At 39.4% G+C, this 17730-nt stretch overlaps 1 long non-coding RNA gene across 12 annotated transcripts in view; it reads left to right on the forward strand.

Moving 5' to 3' along the window:
* The window catches only part of LOC145518087 (uncharacterized), an 854536-nt gene that overhangs the window by 116748 nt on the left and 720058 nt on the right, over positions 1-17730 (forward strand). The window lies entirely within an intron of this gene.

Here is a 17730-nt window from a genome sequence, read left to right on the forward strand (position 1 = left end):
GGGCAGGTCAGCTCTAGCCCAGTATTGGAAGGTCAAGAGTCTTCCTCTATAGGAAATGAAGCTAGAATAAGTGTCTTGTTTTGTTCAGGCTGCTGCAACAAAATACCATAGACCAAGTGGTTTAAACAACATTTCTTTCTCACAGTTCTGGAGGCTGGGAAGTCCAAGAACAAGGAGCCGGCAGAGTCAGAATCTGGCAAGGGTCTGATTCCTTCTTCACAGATGACCCTCTTCTTGCCATGTCCTCACCTCAGAAAAGGCAAGGCATCTTTCTGAGGTCTCTAAGGGTATTAATCCCATTTGTAGGGCTCCACTCTCATGATTTAATCAGCCTCCAAATGCCTGCCTCCTGATACCATCACATTTCGGTTTAGGATTTCGACATATGAATTTTGAGGAGATGCTGGGAAAGACTGAAGGCAAAAGGAGAAGGGGGTGGCAGAGGATGAGATGGTTGGATGGCATCACTGACTCAATGAACATGAGTTTAAGCAAACTCCAGGAGATAGTGAAGGACAGGGAAGCCTGGTGTGCTGCAGTTCATGGGATCACAAACAGTTGGACACGACTTAGAAACTGAACAAACAATTATCTTACAGACACTGTTCCAAACACTTTACATATATTAACTCTGTCATTGTCACGCATGTTATAGATGAGGAAATTTACATACAAAGAGATTAAGTAACTTGCTGGAGTCTCATAGTTGGTGAAAGTGCAGCAGCAGCCTGACTCCACCACCCACTTTCTATGGAATAATCACACTGGGAAGAGGAACAATGCAGGGAGGACAAAATACTGCTATCCCCAAATATAATTCACTGCATTAATTATTAATAGGTCAGTTCAAAACCTGACATATAATAGGTGTGCAATTAAAGTTTTTTAAAATAAATAAATGAAAACCTCCCTCATACCACTTAACCTTTTTGGAATGAGTGTTTTATAGTATTACACTTCTGTCTTGCTTTTTAATTGGGGATATTTTATAATTAAGATGGTCTTTGAGCATTGTATCTTCCCAAGCAAGAATTTGAGAAATATCAGAAGAATATGTATTTCTTCAGTTTTGAAACCTTGTGCCAAATATGCTCCTAGACCATGGAGCTCTTCTTTATCAATAGATTTAGTTAGTTCAATGATTCATTTAGAATAGCTCTTTCTCTCTTGACCTATTTGCCCTGGAGAATTCTTTATGAGGCTGGCCAGGCTATTACCATGGAGGGTTTCATGAGGTGACAATCAGTGCTCTGAAAACCTGCTTTGATCTATGAGCAGTGTCGGTATACCCTGCCTGACACAAGTGCTCTGGGATCTGTCTTTACGTTCCTCTGAGCTTATTGCATCCAAACAGTCTACTTTTCAGGAGAAGTCAAGAATGCATTGTTCCATCTCCATGATGAGAGGCAGATCTTCAACTAAAAAAAAGAAAACTTCTGCATTTTGAAAGACCAGATAGGTTGGCACTTAAAAGGGAATTCCAGCTGGTTAATTTAGGATGCTGAGAAAAACATCCAGCATAAAAACGCTATCTGGCAGTGGGCCCACAACATTTTCAACTGGTTGTGAAATGGGGAGATTTTCATCACTTTGGGGACTTTGCTTTTCATTATCATGTCCTCTGACACAGGAGAATAAGTGAGGATGCACAGATTGGTTGTGGTATCATGAGTAAAGTCATGAACATGATCAATGCCAGTTGTAGCAGAACCAGAGATGGCCTCATACTTGCTGACATATTTGAAGTAAAAACAACTGAACAAAAATTTTAAAATGTTTTCCCTAAAGGTCATTTTGTTCTTTTTGATTTTTGCCCTCTAATTTTTTTTTCCCTTTTGTGTCTAAGAAGATATTTTGAAAATGTGAAGAGACTTTAGATAAAAGAAGGCTTTAGAAAGTTGTCAATTTTTGGTGTTTTTTTTGTTGTTGTTTGTTTTGTTTTCAGTGACTTGGCACACAAAAATTTATGTGAATCCTCTGTGGTACTTGGAAACTTTCCAAAGCAGCTGTCATCCACGTGATGACTAAGCAATTCAGGCTACTTTAATCTTTTTGTCTGTGAAGTCCATGTAAGATCTCCATGTTCTTGGATGAAAAGAGAATCTTAGCATTGTGTAGAGGTTTTTCATGGCTTCAGGCTGAAAGTGACAAATATATCATGCCTGCTCTCATTTCACTGGCTGGAAGTTTTCATGTGGCTGTGTGTGACTGCAGGAATCTTGGAAGTACAGTCTACCATGTGCCCAGAAAGAAGAGGACTAGATGTTGGTGAGCACTAATCATGGCTGCCATAGCCATGTTGTCCCCTCAAGCTTGCTAGACATCAGTGGAATCCAAATGACACATGATCCAAATGAATCTATTAAACCCCTAAGTTTGCTGCCACCAGTAAAAGCTAACACAGTGAAACTGCTCCCACTGTAAAGTCCATTACTTTGTTTTTTTTCATTTCCTGTTTCTATAAGTTGTTTGAGGTTCCCCAAATGAATTCCGCCTCTTGTAGAAATTTTTTCTTTCTTGTTTGTCTATTATTCTGTTGTTACAGACAGAGGAATGTTGCTCGAGTCCTTGGGTAGAGTCTAGATTTCTTTAGTTGCAGCTGTAGCCCCAGCAACTAATGTACTTACTCATTAGCACTTTCACATCTGAATTTCTTCAACCTGAATCTTCCGTGCACTATTGTAAGAGCATTTAGAGTTGTGTGATGCAGTTGGCCTCAACAGGACTAGTGCACTTTTTCTGCATTCCCCAACCTGGGTGTTGGACTGATCTTTTCCCCGTACATCCTTTAAGGCTGCTTAGTGTCCAAAAGGAAATGGCCAGTTTAGGGATGATTGGGGCAGGTGTTTGCATCCAATATTTGTTTATTCCATTTCTAACACTCTTCATGGCTTTGTATAAATCCAAGTTTCTGTCTGGTATAATTTTCCTTCTTTCCAGAAAACTCTTATATCCTATATTATCCTTATAGCATAAATCTGTGGGCAGTGAATTCTCTCAGTTTTTGTTTCTCTGAGATTTTATCTCTCCATTTTTGGAGAGATATCTTTATAGGGAATAGAGCACTCTATTGACAGCTTTTTCTTTTAGCACTTTCAAAATATCACTTCACTGTATTCTGTGTTGCATGTTTTGTGATGAAGAGTCTACATAATCTTTTCTTACTGTGAAGAACTGTGAAGGGTCTGAGCTTTTACTCTATTCACAAGCTAAAGACTTAGTCCGCCACAGGTTCATAGAAGCTGGCAGAAGACATGAGACTTCAGAGTGAGAAACAAAGAGCTTTATTACTCACGGCACAGAACACAGAATGAGCACCAGCATATTTGCATCTCTTCCCCTTGCCCCCAAGTCCTACAAGGGTGATGCAAATGATCCCAGATGGGCTGCATGATTGGAGAGGAACCTGAAGCGTAGGGGACCCAAATCTTTTATAATGAGCAGTAAATGTATCTACCTTTTATTCTGGAGAGAGACACTGTATCTTCTAATACTGTAAGCAAACCTGCTTTTTGCTCTGGAAAGAGACATCATTTCTATATCATCAGGCTGTTTCATAGACAATATTGTATGGATAGTCTGAAATAATGGCCAGTGTTTCACTTACAAAGGTATTCAGAAACACATGTGACCCATAGAGAGTTGTCTCTCTACAGAAATGTGTCTCTCTTTTTTTTTCTGACTGCCTTCAGGATTTCCTGTTTGTTTTCAGCACTCAGAATGTGAGATACCAGGTGTGTATATGTGTTCATGCCTGCAAGTGTGTGTATATTTGGTTATTTATTGCTGTCTAGTGTTCCTTGAGCTATTGGATCTGAGGTTTGGGGTAGTCATTGATTTTGTCACACTCTTGGCTAGTATTTCTTCAAATAGTTCATCTGCTCTATTTTCTCCCTCTCTTCTTCTGGAATTCCAGTGATACACATATTAGACCATTTGATATTATCTCGCAATTCCTGGTTGTTCTGTCCTTTTTCCTCCCTCATTCCTTTTTATTTTTTCCTTTGTCTTTCAGACTAGGTGATTTCTATTGACTTCTCTTTATCTTTGCTAAATCTTTCCTGGGTTTTATGAGACTATTCATGAGGCTATAGAATGTATTCTTCATCTTTATTACTGTGTTTTTCATTTCTAGGATTTGAACTTGATTGCTTCTTTTTTCCCTTCAAGATATAATTGATATATAACATTGTGTAAGTTTAAGGGATACAGTGTGATGATGTCTGGTGTGATGATGTATGTGTATATTAATATCTCCATCATCTTATATAATTCCACTTTTGTGTGTGTGTGGTGAAAACATTTAAGATCTACTCTCTTAGTAACTTTTAAGTATACAATACAGTATTGTTAACTACAGTCACCATGTAGTACATTAGTACATTAAATATAGTGCATTAGATCTCCAGAACTTATTCATCATGTAACTGGAGTTTGTACTATTAGACCAATATCTCCATTTCCCCTGCTCCCCAGCCCCTAGTACACCATGCTGCTCTCTGTTTCTATGTGGCTTCTTTAGATTCCACATATAAGGGATATTACACAGTATTTGTGTGTCACTGTCTGACTTATTTCACTTAGCATAATGCCCTCAAGGTCCATCCGTGTTTTGAAATACACACATATGCACACATATGTACACATATGTGTCATAAATGCACATATATAGAATTTTTAGACACTCAAAAAATACAACTTGGCCCCACAATCTTTTAAAGCAATTTCTTTCACTACTCCAGAGAAACTATATGTAAATGCCTTAATATACAATGCTATATATAAATTGCCTTTGAGCCTGTCATGGGTTGAACTGTGTTCCCCAATAATTCATATTTTAAAGTCGTGACGTTCAGCACCTTAGAATGTAACTGTATTTGGAAACAGCATCTTTAAAGAGGTAATCAGCTTAAAATGAGGTCATCGGGGTGTGCCTGATCCAGTATGACTCGTGCCCTTATGTAAAGGGAGACATAGCACACAGACAGGTACAGAAAATAACATGACGGCACAAGAAGACAGTCATCTATAAGCCAAAATGAGATGTGTGGGCAGATCCTCCCTTCGCAACTATCAGAAGGAACCAACCCTGCTGACACCTTGAACTTGAATTTCTAAGCTTCCAAAATCATGAGACAAATTTTTGCTGTATAAATGACCCAGTTTGTGGTACTTTATTATAGCTGTTCTAGAAAACTATAATGGGCTTTGCAGGTGGCTCAGTGGTAAAGAATCTGCCTGCCAGTTCAGGAGATTCAGGAGATGCAGGTTTGATCCCTGGGTCGGGAAGATCCCCTGGAGCAGGGCATGGCAACCCACTCCAATAGTCTTGCCTGGAGAATCCCATGGACAGAGGATCCTGGTGGGCTACAGTCTATGGGGGTCACAAAAAGTCAGACATGACTGAGCATGTATGCATGAAAACTAGTATAGGGCCTATAGGCATAAACCTCTTTCAGTTACTAGCCCCATGAAATGACTTACCCTAAAACTTTGAAACTTAAAATAACCCTTTTATTTTGTTCTTTGGTTGGTTAAGCATTCAGATTGGACAGTAAGGATGAATTTTCTCCATTCCATGCTATCTGAGTCTTCAGCTAGAAAGACCAAAAAGACTGGTGGATAGAAATACCTTAAGATTCATTCATTCACATGTCTGGTGCTTGGGCTGGGCGGACGCAGACTAGAGCTATTGACTGAAGTGCCTGTATATGGCCTTTCCATGTGGTTTGGTTTCCTTGTAGCTTGATGGCTTTATGATAGATGTGAGCATGGTGGCTCAGGACTCCAAGCATGAATGTTCCAGCATACAAGCAGAAATTGCATCATCTTTTATAATCCACCTTAGGAGTCACACAGTCACTTCTGCCATACTCATTTGATCTAAGTGATTATAAGCATGACAAAATTCAAGGTTGGTCAGGGAGGGGGCCGATGTGGACAATGTTTTGGAACCTTCACAACTTCCTGAAATAATTTCTTAGGAGGACAGGCATGTTTAGTGCAAAGCATATTTTCTTTTAATATGCTGCTGCTGCTGCTGCTAAGTCGCTTCAGTCGTGTCCGACTCTATGTGTGTCTGACTCTATGTCCCCATAGACAGCAGCCCACCAGGCTCCCCCGTCCCTGGGATTCTCCAGGCAAGAACACTGGAGTGGGTTGCCATTTCCTTTTCCAACACATGAAAGTGAAAAGTGAAAGTGAAATCGCTCAGTCGTGTTGGACTCCTAGTGATCCCATGGACTGCAGCCTACTAGGCTCGTCCATCCGTGGGGTTTTCCAGGCAAGAGTACTGGAGTGTGGTGCCATTGCCTTCTTTTAATATAAGTCTTTGTAAATCTTGGCCTACGTGAGATTAGACAAAAAGGGTAAGGTCAGATTAAATAATGTCTGAAAGTCAAGTGGAGAAAGTTCTATGTGGTTAGGTAGGAAAATTAAGATTGATTTAGCTTTTTAGAGATATGTGAATGCAATGAATAGAACCTCTTATCTCCTTTTTAATAAGAAGATCAAATACACCAAAGTCATCCTCTGAGAGTGTTAATATGGGGGAATTTTCAGATGAACACATTAATCAAAGCCTCATGCCCTGATCTAAGCAAGAGTTTGCCTGAGCCAGAAGCTCATTTGACAGAATCAGAAACGCTGAAATGCAAGCGTCAAAAATATGGTTACAACTTGTAGTTTTATATGAAAGTCAGGGCCAGACAGATGTCTCTTCTCTCTGATAAAAGTGAATTCATGATATATCCAGCATTTAAAAGGACACTTGATCTAGTTGCAAATCAGTTTAACTCCTGGGCAAGGAGCTATGCTAGGTGTTATGGGAAGTGTTGAGATGTGTTAGAACATGTGTCCTCCTTTAAGGAAGGTGTAATTTAGTTAGGACAACTCCCATGATAAGTTGAAATAATTAAAGCACAGAAAAGTTAAGTATACCTTGGCTAATAAAAATATTTTAAAATGATTCAGGCAGTTCCACATCTTAGAACTTATTTCCCAGACTATTTTCATATTTCTACTACAGAGAAGAGTTTGATGGGTTTAAAAGATAAGTGAAGGAAAAAGAAGCTTTCTTTCCTTTTGAAGGCTAAAGTCCATTCCTCTGCCTTTCTGTTCTACCAAGAGAGGATATAAGATGAGTGTATTGCTATTTTGCAAATTTTCTTTATAATGAAATTTGCCATTTGAAGGATTTTACCTGGGATTCCATCCAAAGGGTTGAGTCACTATTTTATTAAAAAGTCCTCTTCTCTAAGGTGGTCTTCAGAATGGCTCTTAAGGACAAGTGGGTTATTGTGGGTCTCTTTTTATAGAAGTCTTAGATTGGCACACCTGTATTTTCCCACTTCTAGGGATCAACAGAAGCTTGAAAACAAATCTTTGTCTAGTGCAGACAAATGTACAAATGTACATGCCACTAAGTTATAAGCAATAAGGAATGTTGCCTGGCTGTTTATGAACTTCTCCAGCAGGACTGACTTCTGGTTTTACAATTTAAGGAGAGGTTGAGATAGATAAAAGGAAAGTGTAGATTTGTGTTTATGTATTGTTCTCTGTGGTGGAGTATTTCCTTTTAACATATGTTTGATTGGTATTTGAAAATGCTGGGTTTGTACAGTGCTATACTGACAAGTCAATACTCCTAAGAAGAGTCATACATTATGTTACCATTTGCTCAAAAAGCACATGGATACAAGATGCCACAAAAAATACTGTTGGTTTTTGAGAAGCAATTTGTCTACTTTGATAATTATATGTATGTGCATGTATGACACCGAAGATGTAACGGTAATAATTTCTGTTTTCTAATGCAAATGCCTGGTGCTGCTGCTCTGGCATCGGCAAGTAAATAAATCAGCACTGGCAAATCTGAAATCATCCTCTAGGCAGGGATTCTACTAAATTTATCACCCAAGAAAACAAACAAACACACCAAAAAGAGTAACGCGGAAACCTGTGAGATATGGGGGAGGTGGGGCATGCTTGCTGGGAAGCAAGGAAGAAAGCAGAATTGACACGATAGGTAACCCAGTATTAAACCTGGGAGACAGATCAAAGCTCCATTCCACCCTAATTAGACCAAATACGGTGCCATTTGTATTCATTTCTGAATGACGACTAAGCTTATAGTGAAATATCTTTGTAATATATTCTGGGAGACGGGATGCTGAGGATATGGGATGTTGGCAAGGACTAAATTGTGGTAATATTACATTATAGGTCTTAGACAAGGCTCTTTTTTTATGCTATAATGAATTCAGGAAAGAATAAAGTGAGGTAGAAGGCGACTTACGATGTGACTGAATGAACTTCAGCATTCCAAAGATGGGCAAAGCAGAGTCCAGGATATGTCAAGGGATGGGGGGCATTTCTGCAGTTAAAAATCACCTTTTGCACAGTTGTACCAAAGGCAATTTTTCTCTCTTCTTTAGACCTCATGGTTTTATTTATTTAGTTAGTTTACATTAACGTGCTCAGCAGCAGCTTTTGGTAATGTATTCACATCCCTAACACAAGACATAAATCCTGCAGATTAAAAAAAAATGTATTTAAGACTATAGGTTTATTTCTACTCAGATTAAAATAAAAGTCCTCTTCTGATGCTCATTTGCAGGAGTTCTCATATCAGGTGATGCCTCTGATTTTCATCCTTCCTTTTGGAATTTGAGGGGTAGCTCAATCTACCGATCCCATATTATAACTCAGCCTGTGCAGCACTGTGTGCTCTAGCAAGATGGGTTATGACTGGGCCAAAGCAGTGTCATTATGTCTTTTGGAGCCTGCTAGGCAAGGATTCTATAACTGGCTCTTTCTTGGAGTGAGTCTACTGGGCCGAGTTTTCTTATATCTACAGTAAGGGGACTGAACCAGGTGCCCTTTAAACTTCTTCCAGCACTTATAATCACGCTGGAATCAGAGAAGTGGCCTCTTACTTATTTCCCCGTATTTCCTAAGCACTTAGAAACAAATTGCCAAATAATGTTTATAAGAGTATAGGAATGGAAGGGACCCAGAAAAAGAATCTGGTCCTTTTTCCTGGTTTGATTTAAATAGTTCAGATAGATGAAGAACTGATCACATTTGAAGGTAACTGGGGAGATAGAAATGAAAAAATGTTGTTGAGCATTCACCCTGGGACAGGCTAATTGGATCCTCAGAACAACCCTGGAAGAGGATGGTTACTGTCCTGTCTGGCAGCTGCAGATCTTGGGCTCAGAGTTGCACAGGGTTAGTTAGCTGGCAAGAGGCAGAGCTTGGGTTTGTGCCTGGCTCTGTCTACTTCTGGGCTTTTCTGGTGGTTCAGCTGTTAAAGAATCCGCTTGCAATGTGGGAGACCTGGGTTTGATTCCTGGGTTGGGAAGATCCCCTGGAGAAGGGAAAGGCTACCCACTCCAGTATTCTGGCCTGGAGAATTCCATGGCCTGTGTAGTCCATGGGCTTACAAAAATTTGGACATGACTGAGTGACTTTCACTTTCTGTTTACTTCTAGAGTCACAGTTCTTTGCCCTAAACAGCGCCTTAAAAAAATACTGATCAATCACTCATTATTAGAGAAATGCAAATCAAAACCACAATGAGGTATCATTTCACACCAGTCAGAATGGCTGCTATCCAAAAGTCTACAAGCAATAAATGCTGGAGAGGGTGTGGAGAAAAGGGAACCCTCTTACACTGTTGGTGGGAATGCAAACTAGTACAGCCACTATGGAGAACAGTGTGGAGATTCCTTAAAAAACTGGGAATAGAACTGCCATATGACCCAGCAATCCCACTGCTGGGCATATACACCGAGGAAACCAGAATTGAAAGAGACGCGTGTACCCCAATGTTCATCGCAGCACTGTTTACAACAGCCAGGACATGGAAGCAACCTAGATGTCCATCAGCAGACGAATGGATAAGGAAGCTGTGGTACATATACACAATGGAATATTACTCAGCCATTAAAAAAAATACATTTGAATCGGTTCTACTGAGATGGATGAAACTGGAGCCCATTATACAGAGTGAAGTAAGCCAGAAAGAAAAACACCAATACAGTATACTAATGCATATATATGGAATTTGAAAGATGGTAACGATAACCCTATATGCGAGACAGAATAAGAGACACAGATGCATAGAACAATTTTATGGACTCTGAGGGAGAAGGTGAGGGTGGGACGTTCTGGGAGAATAGCATTGAAACATGTATATTATCATATGTGAAACAGAACACCATTCCATGTTCGATGCATGAGACAAGGGCTCAGGGCCGGGGCAATGGGATGACCCAGAGGGATGGGATGGGGAGGGAGGTGGGTGGGAGGTCCAGGAAGGGGAACACATGTAAACCCATGGCTGATTCATGTCAATGTATGGCAAAAACTATTACAATATTGTAAAGTAATTAGCCCCCAACTAAAATAAATAAATTTATAAAAAAAAAATACTGATCAAAATATGTTCTTCACAGTACCAAGAATCTGCTAGAAAAGCAATTCATTTGAATGACTATAATGTGAAGAAGGTGTGGGACAAGAACTGTTCCCACTGAGCAGATGTACATACTCAGGCTTGGAAAGTTTGTGATGCTGTCCGTGGCAGCATCAAGGGTAAAGCTCTAAATGTTTTCTCCTCAACTGACCTGCATTTCTCCACCTACTGTAGAAAAGTCATTTTTTAAAAAAAAATTAAATTGTCTTAATTCATTTTATTTTTTAATTAAAATGCATTTCTTTATTTGAAAAATATATGTTGATTTTCATAATGAACTTTCCAACCACAAATATTCAAATCAGATCGAGCTTAAAAAGGAAAAACATACCTAAATTTTTCCAACATATTTTCACCTAACCCTTTGAATAGCCAACGGACTCATCAATACATTTTTCAAAGCCTAGTACTCAGTTGCCTCAGCTGTTCTTGCTTCATTTAAAAAAAAAATTATTTATTTTTAATTGGAAGATAATTGCTTTACAATATTGTGTTCATCTCTGCCATACATCAACATGAATCAGCCATAGGTATGTATATGTCCCCTCCCTCTGGAGCCTCCCTCCCATCTCCCACCCATCCCACCCATCTGTGTTATCACAGAGTACTGGATTTGAGCTCCCTGCATCATACAGTAAATTCCCGCTGGCTATCCATTTTACATATGGTAGTGTATATGCTTTTCAACTGTGGTGTTGGAGAAGACTCTTGAGAGTCCCTTGAATTGCAAGGAGATCGAACCAGTCCATCCTAAAGGACATAAGTCCTGAATATTCATTGGAAGGACCAATGTTGAAGCTGAAACTGTAATACTTTGGCCACCTGATGTGAATATCTGACTCATTTGAAAAAACCCTGAACCTGGGAAAGATTGAAGGCAGGAGGAGAAGGGGATGACAGAGGATGAGATGGTTAGATGGCATCACTGACTCAATGGACATGAGTTTGGGTAAACTCTGAGAGTTGGTGATGGACAGGGAGGCCTGGCGTGCTGCAGTCCATGGGGTCGCAAAGAGTCGGACATGACTGAGCGACTGAACTGAACTGAAATGCATATGTTTCCATGCTACTGTCTCAATTCGTCCCACCCTTTCCTTCTCCCACTGTGTCCACAAGTCTGTTCTCTATGTCTGTGTCTCCACTGCTGCCCTGCAGATAGGTTCATCAGTATCGTCTTTCTAGATTTCATATCTATACGTCTAAGGTAGAGGTGAGATCATATCTCTGGAGCCAGAGCCATGTTGGGGTGGTGTAGGGGAAATGAATGTTAGCAGCCCTTTCTGTGTGTGCATTTTGACTGTCCTCTCAGCTGTGAACTGCACAGAATAATGTGCACCTTGATGTATTGTGAGCTTACCTGAGCTCATGCTTCAGCTGAGAAGGGACTCAATAAACTCTTTCCTTCATCTTCTAAATGTATTGCATTTAGATAAGAGCAGAAATCTACAGCTTGTCTCCACAGTGACACTATTATGACTAGAAATTAGACACAGTGATTTTGCAGGGTTTTTTTTTTTGGAAAATAGAAGGCCTTCACAGAGCTGTATTAAATTAGTTAATTCCTACAGAGCTCCACTTTAGGTATCCAGGCTGCTGCCACTGTATAAGCATGATCCCAGACACAAAATGATTTTCAAAATAATTCAACCCCATTGAAATTTATGCATAAAGACAACAGATAAAGAAAGTATTATTTTCCTAAAACAAAACCCAAATCTATAAACAACACACATATGTAAGTATCCTTAAGGTTTGTATAGTGTTACTGAGCTGTGAAATGGAACTGTTGGCTCCTCTCACCTGAATGCTGGCATCTCCATCTTTCTTAATGTATGTTGGTGTTAATTATTTAACATCATAAATAAGCATCAATAGGAGTCATTCACATTGACAAAAGATTCCTCTTAAGTATGTTGGGTTGGCCAAAAAAGTTCTTTGGGTTCTTATGGAAAAGCCCTAAAGAACATTTTTGGTCAATTATGGAAAAGCCCTAAAGAACATTTTTGGCCAATCCAATATAAGAACTACTTAAAAAGGAACAATTAGAATATTAAAAAAAAAAATAGTTTCTTGATTTTAATAATAATTCAGTGAGATGTGGATGAATGTGAACTGGATTATGTGTACATTACAGTACACATGATGTACAAGGTAAGTTTCATGTGCCCAAGATTGCTCGTTTTAGGTAAAGTGTCTCTAGCCACATATAGTGAATTCACAGCACTTCTCAAAAATCCTCTGAAGAGAATGCAGAAATAGTCATTAGCCTGGATATCCAGCAGAGGACAGTAAAGTCCTAGTTTTATTTTCTGAATGGTTTTCTTTCAGATGACTACAGTTGTAGAGTGTTGAAGCACTGGGGCGGCTGACATGTAATTGCAGACATTAAACATTTCCGAGGAGAGACATAAAATGTATTGTGAGGTCAATGAAATTCTTTGTCAAGTCTTCTCTGCAGGTCTGACCCCTTAACATGACAGTGCAGACCTGAAAGATAGCCCCAGCACTCACTGACTTGCAGTATCAAGTATATAATGAACTTCACTGGCCAAGCACTTCCGTGTTTTATTTTGTTTAAACAGCAGCAGTTTTCTCTGCAACTGTGTCAGGGTACAATTTCACCAAGCTATTCATATATGAATTATATTGTTTTCATATCTTATCCAATTGCTTTTGAATTTCAAGTTCTCTTAAGCATCAGACCGTTTGGATTTGGTAAGATGGAAGGAGGTTTCTGTTCTTTCTCCTCGACCCTCCACACCCTTTCCTCCCTTCAAATTTTTCTTGGGAGTTGTCTGGCAATTTGGCATGAGTGAAAAATGAAGAACATTTTCTTTTTTTCTAAGAGAAGTGAATTCTCAGAGGGCTAAAGGAAAATAGAGAACTATGGTGGGAGTCTTTGGTGAATTTTAATCATGTTTTGGGTGTCAATCCTTGATCTAGGTGAGTAGAAATGCTATGTGTTACTTATCAAGGAGGTTGATGCCTAATGCAGGGGCCACAATAAGCTATTTATATGGTCAAACTGGAATAAAATGTTATGGGCATAAGTCATTCAGAACCACTAATTCCTATGTTTCTTTGGAGAAAATCATGAAAAATGTTGTGTGGTAATAACACGTTCTGGTAAACCATATGTTTATCTGTGCTCTGTGTAGCCACTCTACTGTTTGTGGTCCATGCTGGAGCTGACCAGTGGGTAGTCACATTACATATCATATCAAAGACCAAGTAAGCAAAAGGAGAAAGAACTACAATGGGCAATCTGTATATTTTTTTAGCTTAGAAATTCATAAAATGACTTGTTGCTGTCTGTGACTCCACTCAGTGATCCACTGGTTCTGGACATTAGGGAAGCCTTGAGGGCCGAGATTTTGTTCTTTCTGGAGAGTTCCCATAACATAAGTTCTTCATCTTCAAAGCAGGCCATTTTGCTTACCTGATGAAAGAAATACCATTGTTTAGATCATTGTCTGTCCCCCACATAAATTGTTGGATGAATGAAATGGATTATTATTTTAAAAAGTCAGGACCAAATCAATTGAAGAGTTTTTTATTAGGCATATGCAATCTATGTTTTCCATTACAAACTGAAATTTTTTCCTATTAAAAATTTATTTAGTCCATTTATTAAATTTTTGCATTACTCTTTTGGAAATAATTGAAATCTAATCTTAATGCCAGAAGCATATTGTACTGTAAGCTTAGATGAAATACAAATGTCTTTAATAATTACTCACTATGCTAGGTATAGAGAGTTAAGCAAAGAAATGAGAAGACATTATCCTTATCCTTGATGTATACACTGTCACTGGGGAGATGAGGCCAAGTCATGTGAAAATACTAAGAACAGGATAAGACAGTGTATTATTTAGAGCTTTATTTCAAATTAGTAGTATAATACAGATTAGGAGAATACAAGATCACTGGAGACAGATGTGATATAGGAAAACTTGTTGTTGAGGTGAGACTTGAACCAGATAGTGAAAATGGTCTGCCATGGGGCAGAGAAGATGAAGGGTATTCAAGATGTTTATTCTCCTTGGACCTTGAAATGAGGTTTACCTATGCCTTTGTTAGAGCGAGTATCATACTCTGCTGACATGTAAATGATACCCTGAAGTATCATTTACATGTGAGTCCCATATCCCATATTAGAAGTGTAAGCTATTGAGGAACAGGGCATGTGTGCGTACTCAATCGCTTCAGTCGTGTTTGATTTTATGACTGTATAGACTGTAGCCTGCAAGGCTCCTCTGTCCATGGAATTCTCCAAGCAAGAATACTGGAGTGGGTTGCTGTGCCCTCCTCCAGGGGATCTTTCTGACCCAGTGATTGAACCCATGTCTCTTACATCTCCTGCATTAGCAGATCAGGTTCTTTACCACTAGCACCACCTGGGAAACCCCCAAGGAGGGGCAGGGACATTATCTTAAATTACTGAGAGTCCTCCACTTTGCCTGCCTCACAGTAGAAAGTTAATAAATATTGTTGCATAAAAAAATGGAGGCTGAGGACGGGAATGAGCATGACATTTGTGTGTAGATTTAGGGTGAAGTGGAGAAGATAGGGCTCAGTAAGGAAATCCTACCAGCTGAAGCAGAGAATTTGTGTTGAGAGTAGTAGAAACAAGTTTGAAGCAATTTAGGGATGTTACCATTAAGGAAATAAAGGAAGAATTTTAATGAGATTTGGTAGCAATAGGAAACCACTTAAGCAGTAATGTGACATAAAGTTAATGTTATAGGAAATTAATCTGGCTGTGATGCAAAACTAGCATCAAAACACTAAAGTATTGGAATTTGACAATACAAAGACTTTTTTCCCATTTTTCATATTTTTCTTTTTCTTAATTAAAAAAAATTTTTTTGTTGGAGCATCAGTTCAGTTCAGTCGCTCAGTCGTGTCCGACTCCTTGCGACCCCATGAACTGCAGCAAGCCAGGCCTCTCTGTCCATCACCAGCTCCTGGAGTCTACCCAAACCCATGTCCATAAAGTCAGTGATGTCATCCAACCATCTCATCCTCTGTCGTCCCCTTCTCCTCCTGCCCCCAATCCCACCCAGCATCAGGGTCTTTTCCAATGAGTCAACTCTTCGCATGAGGTGGCCAAAGTATTGGAGTTTCAGCTTCAACATCAGTCCTTCCAATGAACACCCAGGATTGATCTTCTTTAGGATGGATTGATTGGCTCTCCTTGCAGTCCAAGGGACTCTCAAGAGTCTTCTCCAACACCACAGTTCAAAAGCATCAATTCTGCGGTGCTCAGCTTTCTTCACCATCCAACTCTCACATCCATACATGATCACTGGAAGTGGCTTTATAATTTTGTGTTATTTTCTGCTGTACAGCAAAGTAAATCAGCCATACGTAATACAAAGACTTCTAAAGCAGTCATACTTTTCCTTGCAACCTAAAATGATGAATATACACGAATAAATTGTTGGTCAACATAGTTTCACAAAGACAACTTCTTTTTCTATAAACAAGAAGAAAAAATAGTCACTGAAAGAGAGAGATAAAGCCAGAATAGTTACCTTGAAATAATGTGAACTCATTTCTTTAGCATGTTCCAAGCAGATTCTTATTACTTCGCAATTCCTAATTTTAGTAATGAACAAGGGGGTAATAAATGACAACCATTAACATGTAGTGAATAGACTTCCATGGAATATGGTGGTGGTTTAGTTGCGAAGTTTTGTCCAACTCTTGTGACCCCATAGACTGTGTAGCCCACCAGGCTCCTCTGTCCATGGGATTTTCCAGGCAAGAAGACTGGAGTGGGTTGCCATTTCCTTCTCCAGGGGATCTTCCTGACCCAGGGGTCAAACCCAGTTCTCCTGCACTGCAGGAAGATTCTTTACTGACAGAGCTACCAGGGAATTCCCCTCCATGGAATATGGGGGAGCTTCATTTTGAAGCCAGAGATGGTTACTCTAATAGGGTGATGTTGAATGTTCAGGGGAAAAGTCCCTTCGATGGTCTTACTAGAACAGTTCCAACCATCTGACAACAGCATTTCTACAGAGTGCTGTGTTGTATGTAAACAGGGAGTGTCAGAGAACAACATTAGCAAATTACCCATGTGACTTGTGACAGAGACGCATCACGTTGCTCAAAATGAGCAAAACAGCCAGGACTCTGGGATTAGGGGCTGAATCCAGCCTCCAGCTGGCCTGCATAGGCAGTCAACTGTTGGGGACTTTAGCGGAAAGACACATGTTTGGTTGGCAGGCTTTAGCCTTTTCACCTCATTGGTTTAGCCTTTCACCTCATTTGTAAATGTGGGAAAAAAATCATCATCATCCATCCTGAGGCCTATTCATTCTCTCAGGTCAGTTCAGATATTCCATCCCTGCTGTCATTTTCTCTTCTCCCTTGACTCTCTTCCCTTTCTGTTCCTACAGATTTTATACCTACTTATTTGAACCGATCATATTGTATTTTCAGCACATTTAATGACTATTTATATGTCTCTCTCCTCCCACTAGACTCTGATTTTCTTGAGAAGGGGATCCACATTTCATTACCATTATTTTTGTATCTTTAGAACAATTACCCTGGGAAGAAAAACAAGTCAACACTTTACTGAGGACAGCATGGTGTGATGGTCAGAGACTAAGCTTTAGGCTCAGCCAGGTTTATGTTTGAAGGTCAGTCCAGGCAAAAGTTAAGAACTTAGGCAAATTACTGAACATTTCTGAGCCTTGTTTTTCTCCTCTGAGAAATGAGGAGAATGATACCGATCACACAGGGTTGAAAACGGATTAGAAAAACTAGTGTGTGCCACTGCAAAGCTTGGGCCGCAATAATGATCTCTAACTTCACCTCAGACTTCAGGGTTGAGCAGAAATCCTGTTTCCTTAATAGCATCTCTTTTCCATTCACTACAGTAGTCCTGTACATTCACTAGCCCACTGGTTATTTACAGGTAGGTGACATATATACATACGTACAGAGCTCATATGTCTTAAGTTGAACACCTTATCCCAACCTGTTCTGCTTCTTGTGTCTCTACCCCAGTAAATGAAACTGCCATCCACTCAGTAGGCCAATCTATGGATTTTTGTTTGTTTGTTTGTTTTTTTACAGTTCCTTTTTAAAATTGAAAAATATTCCCTAATTAGTAGAATTATCACAGATATATATAATAGAGTCTACATAGTTTTCACCATTCCCCTTTTCTTTGGCTTACTGCCTCAAAGTTTTTATTTATTTTTAATTTTTATATTGGAGTATATCAAAACCTT

This window comes from Giraffa tippelskirchi, chromosome 8 (genome assembly GCF_054371585.1).
Source record: "Giraffa tippelskirchi isolate mGirTip1 chromosome 8, T2T-mGirTip1v1.2.pri, whole genome shotgun sequence".
Classification (NCBI taxonomy): Eukaryota; Metazoa; Chordata; class Mammalia; order Artiodactyla; family Giraffidae; genus Giraffa; species Giraffa tippelskirchi.